General features: G+C 37.1%; 1 protein-coding gene across 2 annotated transcripts in view; it reads left to right on the top strand.

Annotated features, from left to right (window-relative positions):
* Positions 1-537: 537 nt before the first annotated feature.
* The window catches only part of gatad2b (GATA zinc finger domain containing 2B), a 51,647-nt gene continuing 35,947 nt past the window's right edge, over positions 538-16,237 (top strand). The window contains exon 1 of one of the 2 annotated variants that reach the window (XM_062990672.1): positions 538-625. The gene's annotated coding sequence lies outside the window, so the exon portion shown is untranslated. Of the gene's footprint in view, positions 631-16,237 lie in introns of both variants that reach the window. The other variant, XM_062990671.1, reaches the window with a different exon arrangement.

The raw sequence follows: 16,237 nt of genomic DNA, 5'->3' as shown, positions 1-16,237 counted from the left end.
GGTGGATCATAGGATACATTTCCTCCGCTAGGCTGTAATGTGTCGGTCCACTACCTCACAGTATATCATGATTATTTAAAACCCTTTAGAAAGCATTGTTTAGTGTGTATGAGAATGTCGGGAAGCTGTACATGGGGGAAATAAAGGAAAAGGACAATGCGACGGAGCCGCTGTGTGTACAGGAATGGAGCGGGAGTTAATATGGCTGTGCACAGTTCATGTGTAAGTGCGGTAGTAAGCTCACAGTGCATTGCTGCTGCTGCTGCTGCTGCTGACACGAATCGCATAACAAACCCGCGGAGCGGAGCTACCAGTGTGCTTGTCTCCTCCCCTCCAGACACACACACACACACACACACACACACACACACACACACACACACACACACACACACACACACACAAATACACCGGCGATAATAGGGGCGCGTCTCCGACACCGCCGCCCACCGACCAATAAGCCGCGTGTCTGCGCACAGAGCGAGCGGCCGAGCGCACGCCGAGGTCCAATCAGCGCCTTTGTGTTCAGTGGCGGCGCCGGGGACTGCGTGGAGCAGAGGTGCCGCAGCGCTTCAGGAACGGACTGCCAGCGCGGAGCCAGAGCGACCTGAAGCGGAAAAGCTAAGTCAGGTAAGCCCGGGGATTGAACCGCGGCCTAGCCGGGTCGGACGAGATTTTTTTTTTAATTTTCGGCGGCGGGAGTTGAAAGGGTAGAGAGAGAACGCACTGGTTGTAATTATTTACGGAACGGCTTTTTTAAAGACAGACAAACGGACAATAGCATGCATTGTTAAAGGTTTATAAAATGTTAAACGTAACTGGTTGTAGAGGTATCGTTTCTGATTTTGTTAAGCGCAAAGTGTTGCGTGCGATAACGGAGTTGCTTAAACTGTGTCGGAATAGAATAAATTCCTGCGCTCAATTGCAACATTTCGCGTTTCATTGTTCCATGTGAAGTCTCTTGGGGTTAAGTGGGATTGGAAGAGAAAGCCGAAGCGTCCCCGGTTACAGGAGTGAAGCCACAAACAATGAACAAAATATAGTACAGCAAACACTTAGTGCTGCGAGTGTTTATTTCCTAAATGTGCCTATATAACATCCGTGCTGGATCTCTTCTCTCCCCGATCTTGGCATTTGGGTGAAGTGTGCAGGGCACACGCTAAAAGCTGATGGCTGTACAATTTAGATGAGGAGGAGGAGGAGGAGGAGGAGGAGGGGGTAGCAAATCCGAAAATGCATCAGCCATTTACGTAAGTGAGGACGCTGTCTCACTCTCAACTTGCTCCATATGCGCGCAAATGGCCGCCCAGCAGCAGCTCTCTGACAGACATGAGGCTGCAAATGAATTCCAGACTAAATGCACCTATTGATCATCAACACGCAGTTACTGAGAAACGGGCAGAGATCAGGCTCGGGAAGAAACTCTGATCAATAATAGATATGCTCTCTGTTTTCCCTGCTGCTGCAGACAACTAAAATTGAGACAGCGTCTGATTTGTAGGCTTTACTCATTCCAGGTCCACTGAGTACTGTCTGCTGCTGTATACTGTTTTTACCAGCCTTGCCTGCTGAACTTGCTTTTTAACCTACAAACAAGTGGGTAATCTGAGGACAGCGCTACTGACATATTTCACTATATTTGCAAAAAACAAATTTAAACAGGAATGCTCCAATCTTACCAATGTTTTAAAAGACGTGTCATTGCCATCTTGGACGTTCAGTTCTTTTTGGCAAGTAAATTTGTTTAATTTGTTTTATTTTTATGTTCTACTACTGCTTCATCCTGCTCAGAGCTGTTTTCGGTCTTTCCCTTGGGTTTACCTTGAATCACTGGGTGCAACATAGTAACACACCCCAGACAATCCATCAATTATTCCACCATAGGGCCTTTGCCATTGGTCCCCTTACACATAGCCGGTCATGTCTCTATACAGACAGACTGGCTGAAGCATCACAGGGATTTGAAACCTGGAGCCAAGCAGTTGTGGGTTGGCGTAATTTACCTCTGCTTATCAGTACTTTGCCAAAATTTTGGAGAAAATCCAAACTGTCACCTCAAGTTCAGACTTTAAATATAATCCATGTAACCCACCAAAAACATGTTCAGTCACTGGAACTTTGGTCATGCTCTCCATCAGCAAGCAAGCTTTACATTGCCATTAGGGTAAGAAAGAAAGAAGTTCCTTCTCTTCCTTTTTGTCTTTGTCCAGCAAAATACAGTTCAGTATTAAGGTGCGTATTTTGAAGAAGTGATTTCTTTTGTGCATGGCTTCCATTTAAGTGCCCATCATTCAGTCACACAAAACTGCTATGGCATACATTTCTTACAAGTTTGTGTTAAGTTTTGACTTTTACAGTGCATTTCTGATCAAGTTATTACTGCTCTACATGTTAAAACCTGGTAAAGTTTACACTGTAAGGTAGGTATAAAATATGTTAAATGAAATGGATCAAGATATATTAATAACTATATTTGCTTTTGTTAATGTTCGTGGAAACAAAGTAATAAATAAAAGACACAAAACATCTGTAGCCTGCAGTGGAGTGTATAGAACAGGTATAGTGCAGAACTGAGAACTGGTTTCTCAGAATAACAGGCTCCAGTCGTCTGCAACAACGCAGTTCTCAGAAAATAAGGAAAGCTAGGAAATCTTCAAAACCAGCTGGAATCGTAAATGCATGAGTGGCACCTCAACCACACCAACTGGCATACCCCGCACACAACTGGATTTATGGATGGGGTCTGCTCCGGAAAAGGGACGTCACTTCACCTCTGTGAAATCCACTCACCTGGGGAAAACTATAAAATGCTGGCATCGTACGCCAGCAGAAGACTGGTCCCAGTGGCCCAGTATCACTACAGAAAAATGCAGGTGTGCCAACAAAGGAGCTGGAAAGTGTAAGAAGGAGAAACCATGATATATAGAAAAACTTCCATCTGAAGTGAATTACCGCTTATAAGGCGCTGGTGATTTTCAGTCAAGAGATACTGACACATCAGCTGCCATGTCACAATTATTGTGGTTAATTAGGGTAACTATTGGATATTTCAATTTGACACACTCATGCCTTCCTTAAAAATACATGTTTGGTGTATGCTGTAACAAAAACTGTGTTACAGCATGTGTTACTGTGTTGAGCATGCCTCACTCAGGCAGTTTTTGTCAGCCTAAACCTTGGCTGGCATAAATTTGGCTTTACTTTAGGTTCAGTTGGTATCATTCAGTTGGCAAGCATTCAAAAATATAATGAAAAATACTGAACAGTTTTTAATTAACAGTTTTAATTTGCTGGTGCACTTTGCCTGCATAGCTGGTCATCGCTGCTCATAGCTTAGTGTGTTCTGTGCATACACTCTGCCTTGTTTTTTTATATTTGGCCCAAATTGGATTAGAATAAGCATTGCATTTAGCAGATATTTGTAAGTAGCCTGAAAGTTTCCATTATTTAAAGGAGTATAAAGTTGCACTTCATAATCAGAGTTTTCTTAGAGTAATAAAAAAGAGATTTATATGATACTTGATGGGCGAGTAGTTGTCACTAATAATTGAAAGTGGTTTAAACAAGTTTTTACTAGCTTTTTAGAAACACCCAAGCTTTTTTTAACACCCAATCCGTAACTGATAACTAGCCAGCACTCTTCCTTTCCATTATTTCATTATTCAGGACGGTACTTAAGTGTGGCCCAAATTCATAATCGTATCTTGCCGGATTAGGGTCCCAAGCCTAGATAAATAGTAGGGTTTTGTCAGAAGGGGCATCCAGTCTAAAAACTGTGCCAAATTAAATATGTAGTTAAATGGTCAGCTGTAGCAACCCCTAAATTTGGGAGCAGCTGAAAAGAATCATCAGGGTTAGGGTTCTGTTGGTCTCACTACCCTATTATTTGCTGCTTAAATACATAGTAATTAGTAGAGACCATGTCTTTACAACAGGAATGTCAAATAAGCCAATTTCTATCTTTTTCTACTTACTTTATCTTTTCTGCTCATTGTATCTTATTCTACTCATCAAGTTATATCTACAGAAGGAGTCCAAACAATGTTCTCATATACTGTTTTCCTTAAATTCATTTTGTTTAGATCATTTCCCCCCTTTTTACAGATGCAAAATAGGGGAGCACAATGATATTGGTTGTTTTTTATTCATTTTTTAAGCTATTCATCACTTTAGTCAGCGCACCCCAGCTTGCAGTTACAGGCTGTGAAGGGATTTCATGCAGTGTGCTCTCTTTAATTTCCACGGTGCATGGCTGCCGTATCATCAGCGATTGCTTGCCGTAGCTAAACCCGTGAGACGTGAGTAACGTGTCGCTAGGTGATTAGATGGAATACACCGTGCTGTGCAAAGACTCTGTGGGCTGCCTAATTTTTATCATCATAAGATTTCATGACTGATCTGTGCCACAATAAAAGGAGTTCTTTCTACCAGATGTCAAGGTGGTACCATTTCTTTTGGTACTTTACAGGACTATTACCTCTTTTAAGCATCACGCACAGTCTGTATCAGAACTATCACAATAAGATAAGCTATAATGTAGTAGTTTGTTTTTCAAATATAAAGCTACACCACTGTGTTTGTTCAGTTGCTGCATTCTGACCATTATGCCACCGGCTGCTGATGCAACATCTATGAAATCAACTGCATTTACACTTGATAAACTCATTTCAGTAGTAAGGACAGAAAGTTGTCTTGGCTTAGTTTCAAAACTGCTAAATCATTAGAAAAGGCAGTGTTTAGAAGCTTCTGTGTCCCCTTGGCAAAGATTTCCAGTAGACACAACAAAGTCACTTGTTCTGTAAGCATGCACTGGTAGATATATAGCACCTAAATATGACTACTTGCTCTAAAACATTAAGATATTTACAGCTGTATTGGAAATAGTTTTATATTGGTGTAAGCGATATCACCTTCTAGGGGAAAAACATTCTTGTTTACCAACCAGCCAATTTGTGTCCAGGTTTGACTTTGGGGTTAAGAAGAACGTTATGGATGAACTGTCTTGCCCGAAAGAGTTTGATGAATTAGCATGTCCCTAAGCAGGGAACTGCTGTTTTCTTTCGTCCAGATAAGGGCTGTAGGTCTGGGCATCATGTTCTGTGGAATCTATTCTAAAAAATGCTGTAATGAACAGAATATTTTTTTTTAGACTATTGGTATTGTACTGAAAAAAAGTACAGTTATATGTGTCTACTTAACAATTAACCAGTGAACATTTCGCTATTTACGAGGATGCAAATTTTGCCAATCTGATAATCACTTGTCATTAGCGGGCGGTTAACTAATGACTGACAAGCCTATAGCGTCCCCTTAATATATAAAACCCGCAACACGTTTCATATGAACAAGGCTTCATGCTTAATTTAATAAAAACTGTGTAACATAGTGAATGTGGCAGTAATGAGAAACAATGAGATTATCATAAACGCTGTGAGCAGAACCATCCTAGCATTCTCAATGTAGATTTTATACAGTCGGCAGAAAACCGTCCAATACAAGAACTATCTAAACACGCTAATCAAAAAACTAAATATGTATATAAAAGCTTTTCCTGTAAACATTACTGTAGTTATTGTTAGGATGAGCAGAATTCTGCCTATACTGGGGCATAATCACATCATACAGTATTTGTAAAAAGAAAAAAAAAAAAGATCCACACGTGTAGAGTTGGACAAAAACGCTTCACCGTTGGCAATTTTAATTTGTTACATTGTTAAATTTTTTATGATTTAAATAATGTAAAGTTATTGGATTAGAACTGCAGTGCTCGTTCCCTGAATGAATATGTAAGCAGTCAGTCGGTGCATGTGCTTTAAGGATGGTAAGGAAGGTACAAATCAGCAAAATCTCTGTACCATTCTTGTGTCTGGGATCTGTAACTCTGTAACTCTAACCTCCAAACGTATACTAGCTGCTGGAAATTCATTTCAATTATAATTTTAACCAACAGCATCAATCAGTTACTTCTTTGTCAGTTATTAGTTAACTGGTTAATTATTAACATGCCTGTTATGTACATGTTATTGATTGTATGAGTTGTACTTTGGTTCTTTAATATCGTATATTGCTCATTGATTGTTTTTAATTAAAGATGCACCAAATCCAATACTTCTTATTGCTACTGGAATACATATTGACTGAAATGCTTGGTTGGTACAAAATTGGATTTGTCATCCAATTATGTATTTTCTATCATGTTTTAGTAAGCTGTTGTCTAACTTTTAAACAAACCCTATATTTACAAAGGTTGAGGCATTTTTGTAAAATGCCTTGAAAATCTGTAATCTTTTAATTTGCTTAATCCTTTATTCAACTGACAAAAGCACAAAGAAAAGATTTCCAAAGTTTTTTACTAACCAACTTGATTTTGTAAATATAGACAAATGTACAAATTCAATGCCTGCAACACAAAGTTGGCATGAGGCACATTTACACGTCTTACATCACCTTACTTAAAAATTACACTTTTTATTCATTTGTAAACTAAGGATACTAATTACTGTGGTTTTACAGGTGAAATCCTTTGCTGATTTTTTGCTTGATACAAAACTTCAGCTCTTCAGTAGGTTGTTTTATCATTGTCTGATTCTCCTTTTTAACACAAACTACAGTATTCTTACATATTTGCGGTGATTTCAAGTTGCAAATTTACCTATGTTTAAGGCCAAAGTTACTGGAAAAAAATCCCACAAGAGCACACAGAACAGCACCATAAATTTTCAATAGGGGAGAAGAATACGCACTCTGTGTTTGTAAAGCCACACTGTTGTGGCATGTACAGAATAAGGCCTGCTGTTGTCTTCCTGAAATAAACATGGACTTACCAGGAAAATACATCACCTTGATGGTAGTATGTCTCTCTAAAATCCCAAAGTTCCTTCGTACATATGTAAGTCGTCTATGCAAAGGGCACTAATGCACCCCCATACCATGTCAGATTTTTGCTGATAACCATCTGCATAGTCCTTTTTGTCTGTCCGGTGTCCATTTTTTCACGAAAACAAGCTGAAGCATGGACTCATATGACCACAGCACACATATCCACTGTCATTCAGCTTATCTAAGATAAACTAGGACTGAAACTCTATGTACACTAAGATGAAATACAAATTGTTCTAAATTATGTCTTTACCAGAACAGCTAGGTTAATTTATATAACTTTGCAACATTAGCTGACCTTTGTCACTATGATAATGATCTCTGTGTAGAAGTGGTATGTATTATGCTACAATAATGTGTAGTATCATAATATGTAATTCGCTTGTAATTTGCAAATAAAAATGCTTGTTAGATTGGTATGGGTATCACAAGTGCATTTAGACATAAGAGACATGTGCATCTCTACATTTTCTTTTACAAAGTAGTAAGAACACCAGTCTGTTGAAGTCTTTTTTTTTTTTTTTTTTAATTTAGTCATAGTCCTGACAGAAATTTGTTTATGTGTAATGTAGTGCCTGTTTATTCAAATGCATAGACATTTTTTTGTTTATGATTTGAATAAAAAGTCCGGCATAGAGCTCTGAAGGTCTGTGGTTGACAATTTTCTTTAGTAGTTCTTTGTGTTCTTGAGTGCATAGTGCTTATGCTGAAGAAATAAGTTAAATACAAACTGTTTAAGATGAAAGGAAATGGCATCATTAGCTCTTAATCAGCTTTTCTTTTATCCCTTCCATGCCCCAAAAACAAAACTTTGTTAATTGCTGTTAATTAATGTGTATGATGCTAATGACTGCTTATAAAGTGTAACATTGAACAAGAATTTCATCTTGCACAGTAAAAGGACCTGTCAGTTGTAAAATATACTGCCGCATGCCTTTTGCTTAGTCATTTTCTAGCTGGGTTGTCAAAACATTAGTTTTTAAGTGTATGATATGGGTTGTAAAAGTTTCTTGTTTTTTGTTGATTGTGGAGAGCTCTTTTTGCATGCAGACTGTTCAGTTTTGGATACAGTGTAGTATCAAAGCTTTGAACACTGACAGATCCTGTACTTATTAGATAATGACTCTAGTGAAGCACATATTCTCTGCAAAAAGTTCACATGCACATTCACAGAATGAAATACATCACTGGGTAAGGTTTAAGTACATACCTGCCATAATCTGCCTTCTAAGGGTTTTTTTTTATGCCTTGACTGTGATGGTGCTGGATATTCTTACACTTATATTCTTACTCTGTCCTAGAAATCTAACTGTTAGTTGCTGGTTATTTGTCACTGCATTTGTGTCTGGCATAAGGAAAAAATTAACAGTTTTTATTTGGTTCATAGTAGTACATTGTTATAATGGCCTTGTTAACACAACTATGTTCAGCAGGCCTCATGAAAGCATTATTAAATCCCACACAGAAACAATCAAGTCAAATGAATGGCTCCCTGTGAAGTTTAATTAGAGGGCCTTCCTGACGTTTGAGTTAGATAAACAGCAGCAGGAAACGGCACAATATGCCTGGTAGCATGATGGACGAAAAATGCATACATATAAGCTGTGAACATTTTAACTGATGATGGCTATATAGCAATGTACAGGCACTAGTTTTATTTTTCCTGCAAGCTTTTTACACTGTCGGCTTCTGTGTGCTGGCGTAATGTTTCCTGCTAAGTTCCAGATGTTAATAATTTCAGAGCATACTTCATTTATTCGAATGGGAGAAATTCAATAGAGAATTGACTTGAGAATATTCAATTGCAAGGTGTCAGTTCCTGTGAGAGGTCTGAGAATTTATCCCTCAAAGAAGATAAAAGCTAAAGAACCTGCAGTGTAAAATGCCATCTGGGCAGAGATCTGTATATACAGATCGATACTGGAGCTACTATAGTACATATCAGTGGTGCACCGATTATACTGTATATTAAGTATTTGTAAAGTATAGATCAGCAATGATCATCTGTGGTAAAGATTCCTGACTAGTGGTCAATGTCCATTTGCTTTGTCTTTGACCACAAGGAGCTGCACTTTCTTTTATTGCTTACTGCTGGTGAGTGTCTTAAGCATGTATCTAATAGGCTAAATGCATAAGACACTAATTACACTAATAACTGTTTTTAGTTAAAAAAGGTAATTCCAATTGTGATATGTGTATAACACATGTGATTTAATGTGCAGAAGAGGTTAACATGCAAACATAATAAAGAATTTACTTAGATCATTTTTTGTGTTTCATAAGAATTTTACTTATTTAATAAATACATACTTTTTACAGTAATGTATTGAAGGGAGAGGTCAAGGAAAAAGAAATAAGGTTGTAGTGGGGTCTCTAGTTGTAGCTTTTGAAATAGGGTCACTGACTGAAAAAGGCTGAGATGCCAATGTATTTTCTGCTGTTGGTTCTGTGAAATTTTTTATTACCTGGGTACAGTGGGTGTGTGGGTGTGTGGTGTACAGCCAGAAAGCTACAGACTTGAATGCTTAAAAGCTTGACCTCTACAATGAAGTGCTCATGCTCCATTGTGTTGTGTTTTTAAATACAAACATTTAATGAATTAGGTCACTTTATATCCACTACTGTTTTTGGGGAAGTAAAACTGTTGGTATAAAAGCTAATAATTGTTTGATCATTAAACTTTGATCATATTCAGTTCTGTATTAATTTCATCCTCTTGACATGCATCATGATCTCTTATGTAAATTAGATAAAGCCGTTCTGTCCAGTCACAATGGCCCCACTTACAGTGTAGGTGCAGCAAAGCAGCATGGGTGCTTGAGTACTGGGTTTGAACCTGCCCTTCAGTCAATGTTTGTGAGGAGTTTTGTATACACTGTAAGTCTCTGTGTTTGCATAGATTTCCTTCAGGTTTTGTACAACCTCCCAAAACATACCAAAGGTGAATTGGCTACTTTGGCATGATTTAGTAAATGATTGTGTGAGTATGTATGTGGTGCTCTGTCCAGGGCATATTCCTCTCTTGCGGCTAGTGTTTCCAAGTGGTGTCGTACTGTGACCCTGACCAGAAAAAACGTCTGCACAGTTACATTAAGACAATTAGCATATTAAGTAAAAGTTTACGGTATAGTTTTAATGATTTATCAATAACATACAAAGATCAGGTCGGATATGTTGTCATAATGACTAGTTCTGTCTAATATTTTTTACGTGACCTTTGTATCCCAAAAATATCCAGTTAGCAATGGAACTGCCTTTAAACATTATTTTGGCAAAGCCAGTCTTGCAACATTAGTTTTTTTAAACTGCCGTTTTATTTTGATCCAAATATCTCAGAAAAGTTCTCTGACTGCATCTGCAGTTTGCAGCTGTCACAGCTGAGCAAAGCTTAATATATGGCTGGAGATGGAATAGTTCGATCACAAGCTGCTCAAAGAAGTGCACTGCTTGTGCCCAAAGTGGTTTTCCTTCTATTGACATCCAAAAGGGAACAGACTAGTGTAGCTTTAGAGTCTATATTTTAGACAGCCATTTAAATGTCTTATTTAGTTGTTTTAGTTCTGTTGGACTGAATTTTTAATTTTAAAAGGGTATACCAGGGAATGTGAGATGTTACAATTTGCTTAATGTCTATGTTGATTAGAAGTATCTCATAATAGTTTTTTATAATTAAAAACACAGTAATGTAACTTCGGGCCATTTCTTTTACCTATCATCTAATACTGTCAGTACAGTAAACTGTGAGCTGAATTTATTGGCAATATAGTGTCTTTGTATGTTTACTTTGTCATTAAATTCTAGCTGTATGGAATAAACATTGTATTTTTTATGTTTTGTTGAACTCAACATGGCAGCAATTACACAGTAACTACAAAATAACTGCTAAACAAACTTTGTGGGTGCTTCCATTTGACATGTAGTGTAGGCACTGTTCATGTGTTTTAATTTCTGAAGCAGAACTTTTGTTCTGTTTGGAGAAACCACTCCAGAGTTCTGTTAACAACATACTTTTAACTAGCTGCCAGACTCTTATTGTATACTGCGCTTGCTTTGCTTTGCTTGACTGCATGGTATCACACTAAATAGTATATCTTATCTTTGCATCACCAGCTTATTTGATTGATTTTTATTTTGCTATAAGTATTTACTATGTTACTTAGAATCTGGCCTATTTACATCTGGAACTTTTTTGAAATATGGTTTAGTGGGCTTCTAAAATCTGGATTCTTTTAAACTGTGCAATGTTGTGCACTGTAATTATATTTATTACATTTAAGTCTGTGATAAATGTTGGGTTTAATGCTTTGCTATGCCTTTATCTTCATCTAGTATTCATCTTATCCCTAGACTAATCCTGCATAAGCACTATATAATGTAACCCTTTGTGTACTGTGAAGAAAAAAGACTTTTGTAGTTTTATAATTGAGACATTCTTACTACTGATCCATGCTCAGCTCTTCAAGGGATTGTAACTGACATTTATAAAGCACTAGTGCTGACTACTGAAATATTGTTGTGCCCCTGATACTTCTATTTTGTGATTTGAAGTCCATTACAACCTTTACACTGTTATTAATTTTCATAACATGAGCCTTTTGGACTAATCACACAGTGCTGCTTCATCTTCTTTTCTTGCCTGCAAGTGTAAAATTAGACGTTCAACAGCAGTTCTGGGACATGCCATTACATTGCCCTTTTACCCATTTCTAATTTACAAGGTTGGCACTGTCTTCTTATCTAATGCTATCATCCTCACATCAGTAAGAGGAACGTTGACCTTTTCCTAAACTTTATTTCTGCTTTAAAGGTCCTGTTGGTGAATAATAAAGAATGCTTATGCATGTTACAGTGATGTTTTGCTTTGAAGGAAATGTAATATTAATATTGCATTATTTTTTCTTTATTAATTAATTGTTTATCATTTTCTAAGTTCAAAATTTTTAGTTTGTGGCTTTTTAGCCACAGTATTCTTCTACTTTGGATTGTACAGCAGTCTGTACAGGGGTTCTATTTTCTTCTCTACTAAGTGTGTGGGGATTCTCCTTGCTCTCTTTCTGGAGATACCAATACAAAGTGATTTAACGGCACATTTCATTGACAGCAGGGAAAGACTGAAGTCCACTGGGAAGTCAAACATAAGTGTCTGCAAATAGCAGTGGCTTACAAATGAACAAAGTCTTTGCCATTTGTGCTGAGGACCAAACATCAATAAACAATTAAAATCAATTGGCACAGTGGCACAGCTGACATGTTGGTTCTGTGTTGCTCCCAGTGATGTTTGTTTAATCCTTACATCTGGTTATTGCCTGTTTAAACTTTGACACTTGCATCCCATGTCCATCATACCTGGCTCATTGTCTAGTGTATTTATACCTTTTGCCCAGTGGTTTTGAGAGATGCCCCATACCCTTACCCATGTAAAATGGTTACTATAAAGGAATAAATTGCCCAATACTGTAATGTGTTAAATTATAAGCAAATTACTTGCACATCACTGTAGTAAATCTGGCATTAGAACAGAGAAGATGCTGGCCAAAGATAGTGTCAAGTGTTTAAAGTGTTTAAGGTTTTAACTAGGAATAAGTCGAATCATAACAGTTAACCCAAGTCCTATGAGAATATAAATGTTATGGAGTTTCATGTCTGCAAATCTTCATGCTTTAGTGCATAAGAGCAGTTCATCATAGTGAGCGTGGCAGTGATGTAGAACAGTGACATTATAATAAACACATGACCAGAACTAGTTCATCGTTCAAGATATGATTTTAAACACACACAGTCAGTAGCTAACAGTCAATTACAAAACTAAATTAATTTAACATGCAAATAAGAACACAAACGCAGTTGGTAGCGTAAAGATCTACAATACCACTTTAGTACTGCATAGTTACACTGATGCAACATGATCAGCAAAGTCCTAACTTTATGTAGGGTTACTATTAAAACAACTTTGTGTGTTTTTATGATTCATTAATAGTTTTCTTGTTATTGCAAATGTATCCTAGTTTCATGGTTTATTGAAATGACATGAATGCATTAATGCATCTGCACCTAGTATTGCAACACGCCTTGCCAATCGATAATACATCTATAGAAAGTGTTTGTGCTTCAGCCCACTCATTACTGCTCATGTGTGTGATCTGCAGCCCTCAATTCAAATTAACCACCAGCTTTTGGAAACTAATAGAAACGACATTTTTAAAAGCATGAGAAAAATTATTCTTACAATAAAATGTAACATTGTGCACATTTTATGCTCCTAAATTTATTACATATGTAACACAGATTAAAACAGGTTGAAGTATTTTGTAATTAATTTCAAAAGATACATTTGACAATAAATCCTAATGCTAATGACGTTTATTGCGCTCTCATGGTAACATATAAATGCACATAGCTCACATAAATAATTACAAACCTAATTCTAACCCACACCATTACATGATCTATGCTATAAAACAGCACTGTTCTAAATGGATTGGTTTATTTGCCACTGTGTTGTTACAAACTTTCCTCACTTCTGCTCCTCCGTCTGTGCATCCAACATGCTCTCTTCAGGTTTTTGGTCTACAAGACTAAGAAACTTTTTTGCGCTGTGATCACTAATAGTCACTAAGACAAATTCAAAATTACATCACTTGGCTTCAAATTACATTACAGGGTGTGGAGAAGCCATAACTGTTGTGCACTGTCCTACATGGTTGTACAAAGAGTGGATTTGGGACTCGGTTTGCTCTAGTGTGGCCAAGACAGTTCATCAGCAGTTTTATATTTAGCCGTGTCAGTATGGCAAAGTATAGACGATAATACAAATCATTGACAGCTATTTTAATCATTCATTTTCTTTTAAATCAGCTTTGTCAAGTAGTTGTTCCTGCTAAATACAACCAATGTACCAATTTTTCAAATGGCAGTACTGTTGTAGGCTGCAAATGTGAATGGCCTAAACCTAGGATAGTACAAATAAATTTAGTCAGCTATGGGGTTTTAGTGTGAAAACTGAATTTATTTTAAATAACTGCCTCCATGTTGCAATTTCACCCCACTCCTTAACATGAGCACAAGTTCAATTTCTTTGTTTGAATGACTTCAGTGAACCAAATAGGTTAAACAGAATCAAGTACAGTACTGAAAATATCTTCTTGTCCTGATTTCTCTTGATGTAATGTTTTCTAACATTGTGAAACCACTACCTTAAGTTGTAGAAGGATTTGTGCCCAACATTACAAACTATTGAAGTTATTTTGTAAGTGTGAATTTTTTAAACCTGGTGCACTGATTCTTTGCTTTTGATAAATATGGTGTACATTATTTGTATTAACCTTTTTTGATACATTTTAGTTGGTTGCTTTCTTTGTTTCTTTGTCTTAGCCTTCTTTGCCCAGATCACCCGATTTTAAAATCTCTTTGCTACCTCGCTCTCTCCAGATGGCTCAAGTTCCAGCATTTTTTCCCTTTTTTGTTTAAACAACGTATGCCCCACCCTGTGGTCTGAAGTTCCGCAATGAGCCTTCTTGTCAAGGTGCCAGGTTTTTAGATTCAGCATCTTGCAAGAAGTACTTTTTTCCTCCTATTGCCTTTAAAACACAGGAGCTTCATGTCCCTCCCCTTATGCCCCCCCTCCTTCCTATTAGTTACTATTTTTTTCTTTCTTTTCCTTTTTTCTCTTTCTTCATCTGATGTCCTGACCACTAACGCTACATATTAAGAGATAATTCCATACCCCGAGGTTACAAACCGGCTTAGACCGGCTTTCTCGCATTCTGACTCCATTGGGTACCCTGTGCTTAAAAAAAATATATATATTGTGACTCACTACATTTTTTTTTTAAAGGAACAGCACTCTGATTCCTACTAAGACCAACTGAAAGTCCGGTAATGTTGTCCAGAACACACAAATGATGAATTCAGTACCTTAGGTATTTTTGGGGGTATTTTTAAAATTAGACGTTCAACAGCAGTTCTGGGACATGCCATTACATTGCCCTTTTACCCATTTCTAATTTACAAGGTTGGCACTGTCTTCTTATCTAATGCTATCATCCTCACATCAGTAAGAGGAACGTTGACCTTTTCCTAAACTTTATTTCTGCTTTAAAGGTCCTGTTGGTGAATAATAAAGAATGCTTATGCATGTTACAGTGATGTTTTGCTTTGAAGGAAATGTAATATTAATATTGCATTATTTTTTCTTTATTAATTAATTGTTTATCATTTTCTAAGTTCAAAATTTTTAGTTTGTGGCTTTTTAGCCACAGTATTCTTCTACTTTGGATTGTACAGCAGTCTGTACAGGGGTTCTATTTTCTTCTCTACTAAGTGTGTGGGGATTCTCCTTGCTCTCTTTCTGGAGATACCAATACAAAGTGATTTAACGGCACATTTCATTGACAGCAGGGAAAGACTGAAGTCCACTGGGAAGTCAAACATAAGTGTCTGCAAATAGCAGTGGCTTACAAATGAACAAAGTCTTTGCCATTTGTGCTGAGGACCAAACATCAATAAACAATTAAAATCAATTGGCACAGTGGCACAGCTGACATGTTGGTTCTGTGTTGCTCCCAGTGATGTTTGTTTAATCCTTACATCTGGTTATTGCCTGTTTAAACTTTGACACTTGCATCCCATGTCCATCATACCTGGCTCATTGTCTAGTGTATTTATACCTTTTGCCCAGTGGTTTTGAGAGATGCCCCATACCCTTACCCATGTAAAATGGTTACTATAAAGGAATAAATTGCCCAATACTGTAATGTGTTAAATTATAAGCAAATTACTTGCACATCACTGTAGTAAATCTGGCATTAGAACAGAGAAGATGCTGGCCAAAGATAGTGTCAAGTGTTTAAAGTGTTTAAGGTTTTAACTAGGAATAAGTCGAATCATAACAGTTAACCCAAGTCCTATGAGAATATAAATGTTATGGAGTTTCATGTCTGCAAATCTTCATGCTTTAGTGCATAAGAGCAGTTCATCATAGTGAGCGTGGCAGTGATGTAGAACAGTGACATTATAATAAACACATGACCAGAACTAGTTCATCGTTCAAGATATGATTTTAAACACACACAGTCAGTAGCTAACAGTCAATTACAAAACTAAATTAATTTAACATGCAAATAAGAACACAAACGCAGTTGGTAGCGTAAAGATCTACAATACCACTTTAGTACTGCATAGTTACACTGATGCAACATGATCAGCAAAGTCCTAACTTTATGTAGGGTTACTATTAAAACAACTTTGTGTGTTTTTATGATTCATTAATAGTTTTCTTGTTATTGCAAATGTATCCTAGTTTCATGGTTTATTGAAATGACATGAATGCATTAATGCATCTGCACCTAGTATTGCAACA

This window comes from Trichomycterus rosablanca, chromosome 2 (genome assembly GCF_030014385.1).
Source record: "Trichomycterus rosablanca isolate fTriRos1 chromosome 2, fTriRos1.hap1, whole genome shotgun sequence".
Classification (NCBI taxonomy): Eukaryota; Metazoa; Chordata; class Actinopteri; order Siluriformes; family Trichomycteridae; genus Trichomycterus; species Trichomycterus rosablanca.
This window is presented reverse-complemented; position numbering and strand designations above follow the sequence as displayed.